The following is a 13,625-nucleotide window of genomic DNA, read 5'->3' as shown; positions in this document are numbered from 1 at the left end:
AATTATTAAAAAGCTTATGACAGCGCTTCCGCAGTATTTTAAATTCTAATTTATCTCTAGGATTTTTGTACTTATTTAGTTTTGCACGAATTTTATCTTTTTCCACCAATAATCTAATCAAATTTCTATTAAACCATACGGGGTACTTGGCATTACGTGGTTTACGAGTCGGTACAAATTTTTCAATAACACTAGACAGAGAAGTATAAAACATTGCAACCATGGCATTAACATCATTACAGGCACAAAACTTTTCTAACCAATCTATGCTTTTTAAGTCATTAATAATGGATTCATAATCGGCTTTAAAATAGTCATACCTTGAACAACATTTCGACCGAAGACAGGGCATGTGAGTATCACTAATAACTATTAACAAATTTGGATGAAACGGATCTAGTTTACTAAGCATATCTGGAGAGTTGCGTACTGAAATGCTCGATAAATTACTTAATACTAGGTCTAGAATCTTATCGTTACAATTTTTAACACAATTATATTGGTGAAACCTATTAATAGATAAGAAGTCAACCAAAGCATAACCCAATGTAGAAGCATAATTTGACGGAGTAGTATATAAAAAATTATCATTACAATTCCAATTTATGAAGCTCATATTAAAGTCTCCCAAAATAACTATATCTTCTACATGATTAATTACGTTATCAACACTCTCAAGAAATTTATTCAAAGTTTCTATTTTCACTGGTGGAGGTAAGTATACTACACAGATCGCAATTTTTTTAACAACGTTTTGTATAGTTACCTCTATAACAACCCATAATGTCTCTAAATCACCTTCCCAATTAAGTATACGAGAAGAAGATATTTCACGTGTTACCGCAATCAGTACCCCTCCTCCATCCTTCTTCCCAGTCTGTGAACATAACCGATCCTTTCTATACACAACATAACGAGTATCGAATAATTCCTTACTATAAATATTAAAGTTTAGCCCAGTTTCTGTTAAAGCTATTACTTTATAATCCGAAATTAAAATATTCTTAAATACTTCGTCTGTCTTTGATCTTAGACCTCTAACGTTTTGATAGTAAATTTCAAGCATTAGAATAGAATAAAACACTATAACTTGCGTGAACCATTTGTTTCTTAATTTATTAATTTTAGACAATCTTCATTTTTTATTAATTTAGCTTGACTGAATTCATCTTTTCTCATATAAATTCTTCCATTGCGAACCCAAGTAAAACGGTAGTTTAATTGTTTGGCCTTTAAACGCGCAGCTGCATGGAGAGATTTATTGGCAGGAGTTAAATGTTCAGATACAAAGACAGGGTTCTTCGTGCCTCCAATACCTAGATGATAAGAGTTTAATTTGTCGCTAACATTGGCCTTGTTAAAATTTACCACTGCCGTAAGAAGTTCATCACGCTGCCTCGCATTGCGCAGTTTAACAACAACGGAGCGTGGTTTATCATTATTTTTATTAAGTTTAGCAACTCGAGTAACACATTGAACATCCTCAACAGAAAGTTGATGGCTGACTACTTTTCCTAGTTGAAGTACAGTGTTCACTAAATTCTCCGATTTGTGTTCAGGAATACCATTTATTTCGACATTATTCTCCCTCATATGCATTTCGACGATGTTAAGTTTATTGCTAAGATGTCTCACTGAAGATTTAAGGAGCTCGTTGTCTTTTTTAACTGATCTATTATGGCAGTTTTTTCTTCCAGTATTGTTTTTATTTCCTCATATTGCACATTAATGAAAGAAAGAGAATCGCTAAAATTTGTCATTTGTTCGTTAATTGATTTTAACTGAGATGTTACTAGCGCATTTATGGAATTTGAGAGCTCCTCCTTAATAATTTCGCGTAGTCTACTCTCGGTAACAGGTCCGCAATCGTCACTACTTATTTTAGTAACCTGAGTTTTACTAAACTTTTTACGTGTAGTGACGCCTGACACCTGACATTTTTCTTCTCTAGTTACAACAAAATGTAGTGTCCACGAGCAGAGATATAGGACATTTGAATGGTATATAGGCGTTGTCTTAGAGAAAAAATAAAAATTAAAAAAAAATAGAAGGGGTTGAGTATCCCTTTTGAAATTTTTATCATCGTTTCTAGATAGTAATATAAAGGTTTCTACGAAGTTACAACAAAATGTAGTGTTCACGAGCAGCGATATAGACATTTGAAGAAGTAGTATATAGGCATTATCTTAGAGAAAAAAAAAAATAAAAAAAATAGAAGGGATTGAGTATCCCTTTTGAAATTTTTATCATCGTTTCTAGACAGTAACAGAAAGATTTCTGCGAAGTTACAACAAAATGTAGTGTCCACGAGCAGAGATATAGACATTTGAAGAAGTAGTATATAGGCATTGTCTTAGAGAAAAAAAAAATAAAAAAAAAATAGAAGGGGTTGAGTATCCCTTTTGAAATTTTTATCATCGTTTCTAGATAGTAACAGAAAGGTTTCTGCGAAGTTACAACAAAATGTAGTGTCCACGAGCAGAGATATAGACATTTGAAGAAGTAGTATATAGGCATTGTCTTAGAGAAAAAAAAATAAAAAAAAAATAGAAGGGATTGAGTATCCCTTTTGAAATATTTATCATCGTTTCTAGACAGTAACAGAAAGGTTTCTGCAAAGTTACAACAAAATTTAGTGTTCACGAGCAGAGATATGATAACTTTAATAAATTTTATTTAATCGTCTGCTTAGAAAAAATCCCAAATTAAAAAAAATTAAAGTAAATTTTTTTTTTTCTAATCTTTCTTGTTATTATAAATTACCTTTGTTTTCAAATTTTGACCCCATTTTATGCTTAGTAACATTAATTTTTTAGCTTTTATATCGAATTAACCTCCTTTTTTAGTTTTTAAATTTAAAAAAAAAATAGAAGGGGTGGTATTTACCCTTTGGATTTTTTTCCATAGTTAGATGAACAAACGATACTAATTTGTGTAAAGTTACAAATCAATCTGTTGTTTAGAAGCAGAGATATAAAGAGTGGCTGCTAGTTTCAGCGTCATGGCTAGGGGAATATTATATATCTACCGCCGGGGCGAGGTGGCGAATGCTAGCGCGACCCCAGCTCGCCCCACCCAGGCGGACGACTGCTCACAGATGGTGGTTTTTAGTCAGTAGGAGTCTGACATAACCCTCTGGCGCGTCCGCGCTGGAGGGTATCCATGATGGATTTTCCCCACGTAAAAAAAATGGGGAATAATATGTGCAACATTATTTACATTCCATCCACATCATATGTAAGATGTAGTAACATATTTTTAAAAACTAACTTTAACTTAACTTTTATATATTACAAAAATAATAATAATAAAACAATATATTATATGACTTTTATGTAAAACGGGATATTCACATTTCAAAATGTTGTCTGGCAATAGGATCCAAAATAAAACATTAATGGTTGTTACCACCTTGGAACTATAAAATGCCGACCGATGGCGGGATAACTATCTAACTGCTGGCCTTGAAATACACAGGCCGAAGACAGGCAGAAGCGTCTTCGGTGCGACAAAGCCAGCTCTCCGGTCACCAACCCGCCTGCCCAGCGTGGTGACTATGGACAACACACATGAGTTTACGCCATTTTTGGCGCGAACTTGTGGAGGCCTATGTCCAGTAGTGGACTGCGATGGGCTGAAGAGAGAGAGAAAGAGAGAGACAGGGTTAGCGTTCGAAAACCGCACATAATATATACTTGCAGGTCTCATAGTCTGGACGTTTACGCTTGTGTATAGCCTCTTTCCAGAACCCCGACATAGGGTTCATATCCTACTGATGGCTCTTGAATGTAGCACACTTATTGTTGTTTATTATAAACGAAATTAAAGACATTACATTAGCTGTAAAACTAGACAGTCCACTCTGGAGACGCTAGCATGGTGCACACATAGCTGCGAGGCAAGCATGAATAAATAAATTTTGGTAGCTTTTACTTACTTTTTTTTTAATGAACATGGTTGTTAAGAATTATTGTAACTGACATTTAATTTTAATTTTGATTTAAATTTCGATTTTGATTTTTGATTTAAGTCGTAATTTAGTTTAAATTTTTGATTTTTGTTTTAATTTTGAGTTTATATTGTATACGGTGATAATTTGTGACAATTTAATATATTGATTTTTTTTATTTGAATTAAATTGAGTAAGTCATTATTTTTAAGCTTTTAATTGATTGAATTTTAATTTTGATTGAATTGTAATTGTTATTTAAATTTCGTATTGATTGAATTTTGATTTTAGTTTTAATTTTAATAATTGTAATTTTGATTAAATTATAGTATTTATTTTAATTTTTTTAATTATTGTAATATTGATTGAATTTTAGTATTGAATGTGGTGATGATTTTAATATTATTGGGTATTAATTGAATTTAGTATATTGATGTTGCATTTGATTTTAGTGTTGTTTGATTGGATTTTGATTTGGTATAATTTGTTTTGTCACAATTGTTGAAACTAACATAGTCTAGGAAAAAAAATGTAACTAACAAAAATGGACATAGGTTTAAAATAAATAATAATAATAATTATTATTATTATTATTAAATACGTTGAATACAAAAGAATTGTAACAACTAATTGCAATCCCTGATCATCACAACTCAAACACGTGTTTCATTTATTCCAATACTTTTTACAATATTCTTGTTACAATGCACTACAGCGGTCTGAACGCAGCATAACATTTAAGTTGTTAAAATATCCAATCTAACCTTAATAACTAACGGGTAACTCGTGACTGCAGCTTGCAAAACATGTCCTAAAGAAAACACAAAACACGAATTTGCAGTTTGAATTAGTAGGTTGTTAATAATTGTCCTTGAACTATCGCCTAGGATTGTTTTATCTGATATATTAACATACAATTTTTTTCGCATAATTAATTTAATATATACAAAAATAAATATTAATTATTCATATGACGACGCGTCGGCGCAACGGTCATAGCACTGGTTTGTTGCTGTTGCGCTGGAGGTTGCGATTCAATCCCCGCACATGACAAACATTTGTATTGTCCATACAGATGTTTGCCGTGGTCTGGGTGCTTGTGCAGTACTTGTGGGTCTCTTACCGTGCCGGGAGAGCATGATCGTTGCTCCCGGTTGTTATCATGTACACCTGATAGCGATCGTTACTCATTGTAGAACTATATCCACCAAACTGCATTGAAGCAGCGTGGTGGATTAAGCTCTGATCCTTCTCGTGCATGGGGAAAGAGGCCTTTGCCCAGCGGTGGGATGTTACAGGCTGAAGCGTATTCATATGAATGATGGCAGAATTTTAACCGCAATGTCTCAATCGCAAGATTGGTGATGAAGATCTAACAGTTTATTTAAAAGAGTAACTGCGAACTTGCCCGTTCATCTCTGCAGAATCTACATACATTCTTTATCAGTGATAGCTAAATAAAATAAAATAAAATAAAATAGCTTGCCCTTAACTATAACTAATTAATTAAAACAATTAAATTTTAATTTTGAAGCTGGATCTCGTCACGTGGTCCTATTTCAATTTTATCAAGATCTGACGAGTACTTTTTGAGTTATGCCTGATAATGCGTATTTCATTGGCTGTTTTACTGATTACCTACGTCGTATTACTTGTCGATATAATTGAAGTCGGTTTTTTTTTCGTTTAAATACAGTTATAAAATCTGTTCAATACAATATAATTGTATTTGCTCGCAAACGAAAAAAAAACCGACATAAATATATACACGGTCAAATTGAGTAACCTCCTCCTTTTTTGAAGTCGGTTAAAAATCATTAAAAGAAGATCCGAACATCCGTCTACTTCTATATACGTAGCATTTTATTTATTAATGAACTAGTAACGTCATCTATATAGTCTTACTATCAACGAACAAACATAATAAAATAATTGATAACAATTATTTTATGGCAACATAATCCAGTATGTGGTTAGCAATAAATAAATCATGTTATTAAATTACTTTACATACATAATCCTTGTTTACTTATTAAACAAATCTTTTAATTTATAAAATATAATTTTTAGTCAAAATATATGATAGATTTAAGCATTAAAATATTGTTTATAATCATTTAAGCCGTGTTTATCAAATGTGTGTTTATTATTGTCTCTTTGCCATAGCGACTTCATTCTAAGCCGAGGTGCGAACGAACATCCCGAGCCCTCTTAAAGGACTGTGTCTCAGTACTTGGCCACCACACCCGGTGGCGTTCTCAAGGGCGATCAGGCCAACAGCAACAGACAATCCAATTTTTTTGTCCCTTTTAATAGTTATACAGATCATTCAGTACAAAATTATATAACTAACAAAGATGTGTGGACTAATCATGCAGAATAATGGATAAATATACCTTACAAACCTACCTTACAGTTAAAGTTTAATAAAATTTGTATACAAAATTAATAAGTATAATGACGAAGAACTATTTTTTAACTATTTAATATTTTGTAGAATACATATTCTTACGGAATGATAATTTATTTAAAAAAAAATACGCATAAAATTGTAAAATTTTAAAAAACAACAATCATTTTAACTTCACGTGGCACACGTGACAGTTCGTACAGCAGTTTAAGATAACGTCTCATTTGGGTCATATAGTTAAATTTGATTTAATGTTACGTCAGTATCTGTATAACTACCTATATAATAGTGGGCTTTATCAATATTCATTCTTCAAGCTTCAGTTACATTTCTTTATTTTCAATTGCAATATTATAATACTAAGCGATTCTTTACAAGCGAAGTTATCCTGCGCCATCTTGACAACAGTCCTTGTATCAAGATGGCTGCCCGTCTGCCATCGACAATGACTCTCGGCTAGGCTGTCTTTAAAATCAAAACTCAATCTTTCATAAGCTCGTATCTTCGCGCCTTCAAATAAAAATAAATCATCAACATGTTTATACATGTGTCTTTTCTTGTGTGTCGTTATTTTCAGGGCACAGGTTTGTAACTATTTACTTACAATTCAAAAAATCCACTGTATTCACGAAAAAAATAAAACGTTACGATGTCCGTGGGTCAGATAATTTTCGTAATATATATAAATTACGCGTCACGTTGTTTGTCCGCGATGGACTCCTAAACTACTTAGTTAACCGATTTTAATCAATTTGCACACTGTGTGCAGTTTGATCAAACATGGAAGATAGGCTATACCTATCTTATTTCGACATATATAATTTATTATTATATTCAAGAAAAAAAATTAGTTCGCTAGGTCGGCTAGTTATTAATTATATTTACGAACGCCAAATCGTTTAGTTACTCGTTTCAAAATAACTTACTTATAACACCGCGATGGAGATATTTCTCAATGAATTTGGCGTAATGACATCTAAAGCAATAAACAACGAAAATGTCCCTTCGTAAAACCTTGACGCTGGAATAACATAGTTGAACAGTTTTAATTAGTATTGATTGTGGTACTACTAATGACAAATATGGATAAGTTTTTTCTACGCTTCAGTCTGTAATATCCTACTGTTGGGCATAGGCCTCTTTCTACATGTAGGAGAAGGATCAAAGCTTAATCCATCACGTTGCTCCAATGCGGGTTGGTGGATATATTCTCTACTATGAGTTACGATCGTTATCAGGTATACATGATAACAACCGAGACCGACGGCCTAACGTGCTCTCCAAGGCATGGTGGGAAGACCCACAAGGACTGCACAAACACCCAGACCGCTGCAAACATCTGTATGACCAATACAAACGTTTGTCATATGCGAGAATCGAACCCACCACCGCCAGCGCAAAAGCCACAAACCAGTGCTGTGACAGTTGTGCCAAAGCGGCGTCAAAAAAGTTTTTTCTTAATGCAAAAGTTTAAGGAATTGAAATGTCTATGCACTATGTACTTATGTGTATGTTTGTACATAAGTAAGAGAGCACTCTGGTTTAGTGATGCGTGTGCTGTGTTGGCGCCAAAACACATTTGAGTTGCAGGTTCGATTCTCGCTCGGGATGGATATATGTATTTGTACAAATCTTTATTTCTAGGCGTGTTTTCTTGTAAGTCCCCCCACCGTGACTCGGAGAGCACGTTAAACTATCGGTCCAGGTTGTAATCATAAGCACCTGATAGCGAATATATCAGCTAACCCGCATTGGAATAACGTGGTGGTTAAGCTCCGACACATCTCCTATACGAAGACAGAGCCTATGGCCTATGGCAAGCAGTGGGATCGTACAGGTTGAATCATTTAGATGTAGTCAATTGTGCTGCTCCTACTACTGTCACTTTTACTGCTAGTGCTAAAGCTACGGCTTTGATGTTTCTACTATTCTACAGTTGTACTTTGTTGGTGCCATTGTTTCCACTATAAAATTGAGTATTACTTCGGCATTTTCTATCTATAATATGTTATTGGAACGAAGTTTCTTACGGCAGGCTTGACATTTGGCTGGGCGACCGAACTGAAAAAAATGTGATACTAAAACCGTAAGAAAAATATATAACGGAAGTGACGTAATATCAGTCACACGACTGATATTACGTTTATATAGTTTAAATAGTTTTATTTACATAGTTTAGTTTTAGTAAACTTTTTTTTTAAATTATTTATGTAATTTTATACTGTCGACAAAAATAAATAAAGACACGTTTTTTTTTATTTCACTTAATAGTTTGAATTATTAATATTATTATTATTTCGTTTGATTTATTTTATTTTACGGTATTTGTAATTTTCTAAAATACTAAATTTCCTAAATACTTTTATGTACTTAATTAAAAACCAATCAACAAAATTGAAAAAAAATCAAGAACTAAAAAATATATATAAAATACAACACTATTTTTTTTTTTCAAATTGTGTTGCTTCTATAATATCCGAAGGAACTTTTATCTCCCAATTTTTACTTTGTACTTTATATTAAACACTGGTTCTTACAGGATTTCCACAATAAGAATTAGTATGAAAAATAATATGACGAACAATAATATAATTCGCAAACATGGTCCACTGACTCATGTGATCTTTGAAAGTTATTGAAGTATAGATCTGAATCCAGACAGCCCAGATAAAAAGAGATAAAATATGTATGAAAATTTTATGAAAATTATGATATTAGGTACTATTTTACAAAAATGTCTGTTCAGATAAACAATTACAATTTTTTGTTAATAGTAACACAATTAATTTTATGATATTTTCACCTTATCAAGGGAAACAAATTGAACGGAAAGTTCTTCTTAACTGATGTAATACAAAGTAAAATCTTAAAATGTGTCTTTACATACATTTATATCATACGCTGATGATGAGAAGGCTGAAACAAAACATTTGCTGTACTAAATAGATGTCAAGTATGTTTGTCATGTAAAACAATATTTAACGAATACCTACAAAAGTAAATAAATTTCCTTGGAAGGCTTAATAAATTTAATTATTATATTTTGGGTTATTCAATCCATTAACTGAGATAACTGTTATAGTCCATAAAATATAACGTAACAATTTATAGCAGCAGAAATGTAACAATTATCATAAAATTTTACTAATTTAATAGCCATAAAAATGAACGCCGGCTAAACTGCAAAATTCAAAACTATACGTAAAACAATCCAAATGCCTATCTGACAAAAATTTACAAACTTGAAGCAATGTACGCAAATCTGTTCAAAGTGTTTCTTTTTTATCATAATTACAAATATTTGATATATATTTTTTTAATTTATAATATTATAATTATATTTACATGAAAAATGTGTAAACATAACTTAAACAAAAACTAAGTGGACGCTATATTTTTTTCGTCTTTATTATCTCATAAGTAAATTTCTAATAAATATATGTTATCTTTATCAAACATGGCTGACTAGATGACTTAAACCCATAGATAAAGTAAAAAATATAGATAACGCACCTAGAACAGAAAAGTGAAGCCACTTTTTTAAGGATGTGTGAGTGAGTGAAGTGTTGACACTTTTTAAAAAAAGACCCTAAAATTTTTATTAAACAATTAATTTAATATAGGTAAAATGGGTATGTGGAAATAAAAACCTGTTTCTAGTTTTAAATATATTTACTTCTTTTTTCGATTCAAATTGTTACATAAATCTATTGTAGCCGTGTTTTGATTTATTTAATTATATAAATCTGTGTCAATGAAAACTTGCGTTTTTAAGTAATTGATGATTCCTCTGAGGGGCAAGTTCCTGCTTTAAAGACGTCTCACTCTTTGCTGTAATAAATTGATTTTATTTTTACATTTTTTTTTAAATTAAGTTCCTGTTTTTTTAACTTTTCTCTTAGTTTATGTTTTCTAGGTGTATCAAAGATTGAATATTGGTTAAGGACTGATTTAGACTTATCCGGTAGGTCCTAGAACAAAAAATATAACATTAAAATACGTAGTAGTAAGTAGCAGTATGTACTTGATGGTACTCTTCGAAGTAAACGTTTTGTACCGTACATGTCAGCTTTATCAAAATGGTTTGAACAAACCAACTAGATGAGGATGGCTGTCGTTGTAGTTCATTTCGGCTCAGTCGTAAAGCAGCTACCCATTCATCTCCTATTAAAATATTCGTTGAGAAACCTAAAACCATGATATTTAGTTAGTAAAATATGAGTAGTTAATTCACAAACTTAAACAGAAACAAACGAGTTAAAAATTCATATTTAACTTGACTTCAATTTAGGAAAAATATAAAAACTACACGATAAAAAAAAACAATAATGTTGTCCACTTTCTACTTAATTATTTTTCTACGATTGCCTACAATTTACTTACCCGCATTTTGGGCTAATGGAAATAAAAATTACTGGTAACACTCCCTCGGTACGTCATTTCGGGACATCGAAATTATAAGTTCCGAATAACCCCAATATTATTTTGGAATAACAAGAAATATAAAGTTTTGTATGTACTTACGTGTGAAACGATATTTCTTCAGACTTTTTATTCACTTTGGTATTGTTTTTGCACCATTTAATTACATAAGAACGGCATTTTGAAGGCAAAGTTACTGTTCGAGGCCCCGTGAGACACTAACGAAAATGAGCGTAGTTTGATGCATATGTGTGCGTGAGCGCGTGTGTTTACTTGAAGGAGCCGAGTTTTGTGGCTTCAGTATCAACAAAGACCGCGCGTTATCTACTTTTTTTTACTTGATCTATGCTTAAACCACCATTTTAGAATTTCGTAACTGTTATATTTTCTAATTGATATCAATAAAATTAACTCGTAAATAAATTATATATCTATCCTAGTGTAATTATTTTGTAATAGTTTAGTTACTAACAGCTGTAATTTTATTTTACCGTTAATTGTTTTAAATTAGGACGTAATAATGAAAATCTGATTATTTTGCCAGTTTTCTATTCTATCAATCTTCAATGTTCTATCAATCTTCTAAATTTTTTCTTCATGCTACGTAATATTGGTGGAATTAAACATGCTCCAATGGCTCAACTGAATACCATTAAGTCTATCAATCAATTAATTATGCTGTGTAGTTACGGCAGTAAATAATATAGCCATCTCCTCGTGCCGTAAGAGGCGACTAAAGGATAACACAGTTCCACTCCCACCTTGGAACTTAAAAAGCCGACCGATGGCAGGATAACCATGAAACTGCTGGCTTTGAAATACACAGGCCGAAGACGGGCAGCAGCGTCTTCGCTGCGACAAAGCCAGTCCACTATGGGCAACACAAGACCTATGTCCAGTGGACTGCAATAGGAAGTGATTTCCTAAGATAACCCTTTTCCTACAGCTCAGCTGTTCTTTGACTCCTATAAAGGTATAACTATAACGTGCGACAGTGATGCGTACGCAACAGATAGATCGTTGTATCTTTTTAACGGACGCGTGTCAAAGCTTGTGTTTTCGTGCCAACTCTGTCGTCGATTAAAACATTCTAAAAATGACCAATACTGTTCAGTAAGTTTCACAGTTCACTTTCGCTGTGTATGTTTATTTTTTGTGTAAATTATCTCTCGCCTTATGTAATCATAGAAAGAAGACTCTTAAATATTATATGTGACACTAACAAACTATTAAAGTTCAAGTGGAAAATGTTCAATAGATCAGCATTAAGAGCCCAATTCATGCAATGTCCACTTAATTTTCATATCTCACACGGTATTACTAGATTTCCCAAAACTTTTCTTGTGCGCTAATTAATCATAAGTACTTGATTGTTTGATAAGGTCATGAAAGAACAGAACTTCGTAATTTTTATATTTTTTTTTATTATTATTTCTTATAACAATTCTACTAATTTAGACGCATTTCAACAATTCGCAATACAAATGTGTCGGAGCTTAGGTAAATAGCAAAACATACTAAAAATATACTAAATATACAAATTTGAGTTATCTAAAACTAATATTTTATAAATATATATAAAAAGGGGAAGAGTAACGTCTCAGATGTGAAACATACAAAAGCAATGATTTTCTTTGTCTAGGCTTATAGTGTAAGATAAATGATGACACGTCGGCGCGTATCGCTGTGTGCCAGGGATGTCAGATGTACCATTTTAATGGTACACATACCATTTTTTAGTGTCACGTACTATGCACCATGTCTACTCGATCATGGTACATGGTACGTGTTTGTATGCAAAAATACCAAGATTGGCCGTTGACCGACAATACAGAATAACCGACAAATTTTAGAGACGCATATGAAATATATCAAATATTATACGGAGCTGTCAGTTTTTTCACTAGGCTGCAATTTCCGACACAGTTTACACATCAGCGTTGGCAGCGCTGCAGCGGAACATAGGCGTACCATTTTTTTGTTGCCAGTACCATTTTTTTAGTTAGTTCGACATTTCCGAGTAATCGTCTAACATCCCTGCTGTTTGCGTTATTTGTGGAAACGCAGTTTTGATTTCTGACCAGTGACGTGTCAGCCGTCGTCCAAGTAACGCGTGTTCATACAGTTTGTTGCGAGCGTAAAGCTATTCCATTAAAATAAGACAAAGATCCGATAATTTCGAATAACAAAACTTTTACCATTTTAAAAACTACATAACAAAGATATTGGGCTATAGCTTTTACCTCACAAGTAATTATCTTATTTAAACAAGCTTCTCATAGGCACCGCACAGCTCTGCACGCACTTGGCATTCATATTAAGTTCAAAGAAGATTGGCTTTATTTTACTATCACCGTCTACTACAAATACGCTAAGTTTTTCTAGAACGGCTGCGAAAATGTGTTAAATTTTTTAAGTTGATCTTTCTGGTGATACATGTTAAGTGGAAAACGAGCCCATCCCATTGAACTACGCCTTTAGATGTTTCACATAGGAGATTTATATGTTTATTTTATTGTAACACAAAAAAAGATAGATAACAAAAATAAATATAGATGACTAGAACAAAATCATAAATACATAAAAATGAACTAAAATGTACATTTTTCTTAATCTAAGTCTATATCTATTTATGGTAACACTTGTGCTGAATTTCGTTACTAGCAGTAAAATGAGCCTATTTCGTTAAGTTAACATAAAAAATTAACAAAAAAATTCTACTTATTTGTCAAAATTTAATAACCTAAAAAACATACAAGTGTTACCATATCATTGTTATTATTAAAACTTAAAAATAAATGACATTACTAAAATTATTTTTCAGGGTTTACAACACCTTCCTAA

Source organism: Melitaea cinxia, chromosome 20 (assembly GCF_905220565.1).
Source record: "Melitaea cinxia chromosome 20, ilMelCinx1.1, whole genome shotgun sequence".
Taxonomy (NCBI): domain Eukaryota; kingdom Metazoa; phylum Arthropoda; class Insecta; order Lepidoptera; family Nymphalidae; genus Melitaea; species Melitaea cinxia.
The sequence above is the reverse complement of the archived record's forward strand: the minus strand, read 5'-3'. Positions refer to the sequence as shown.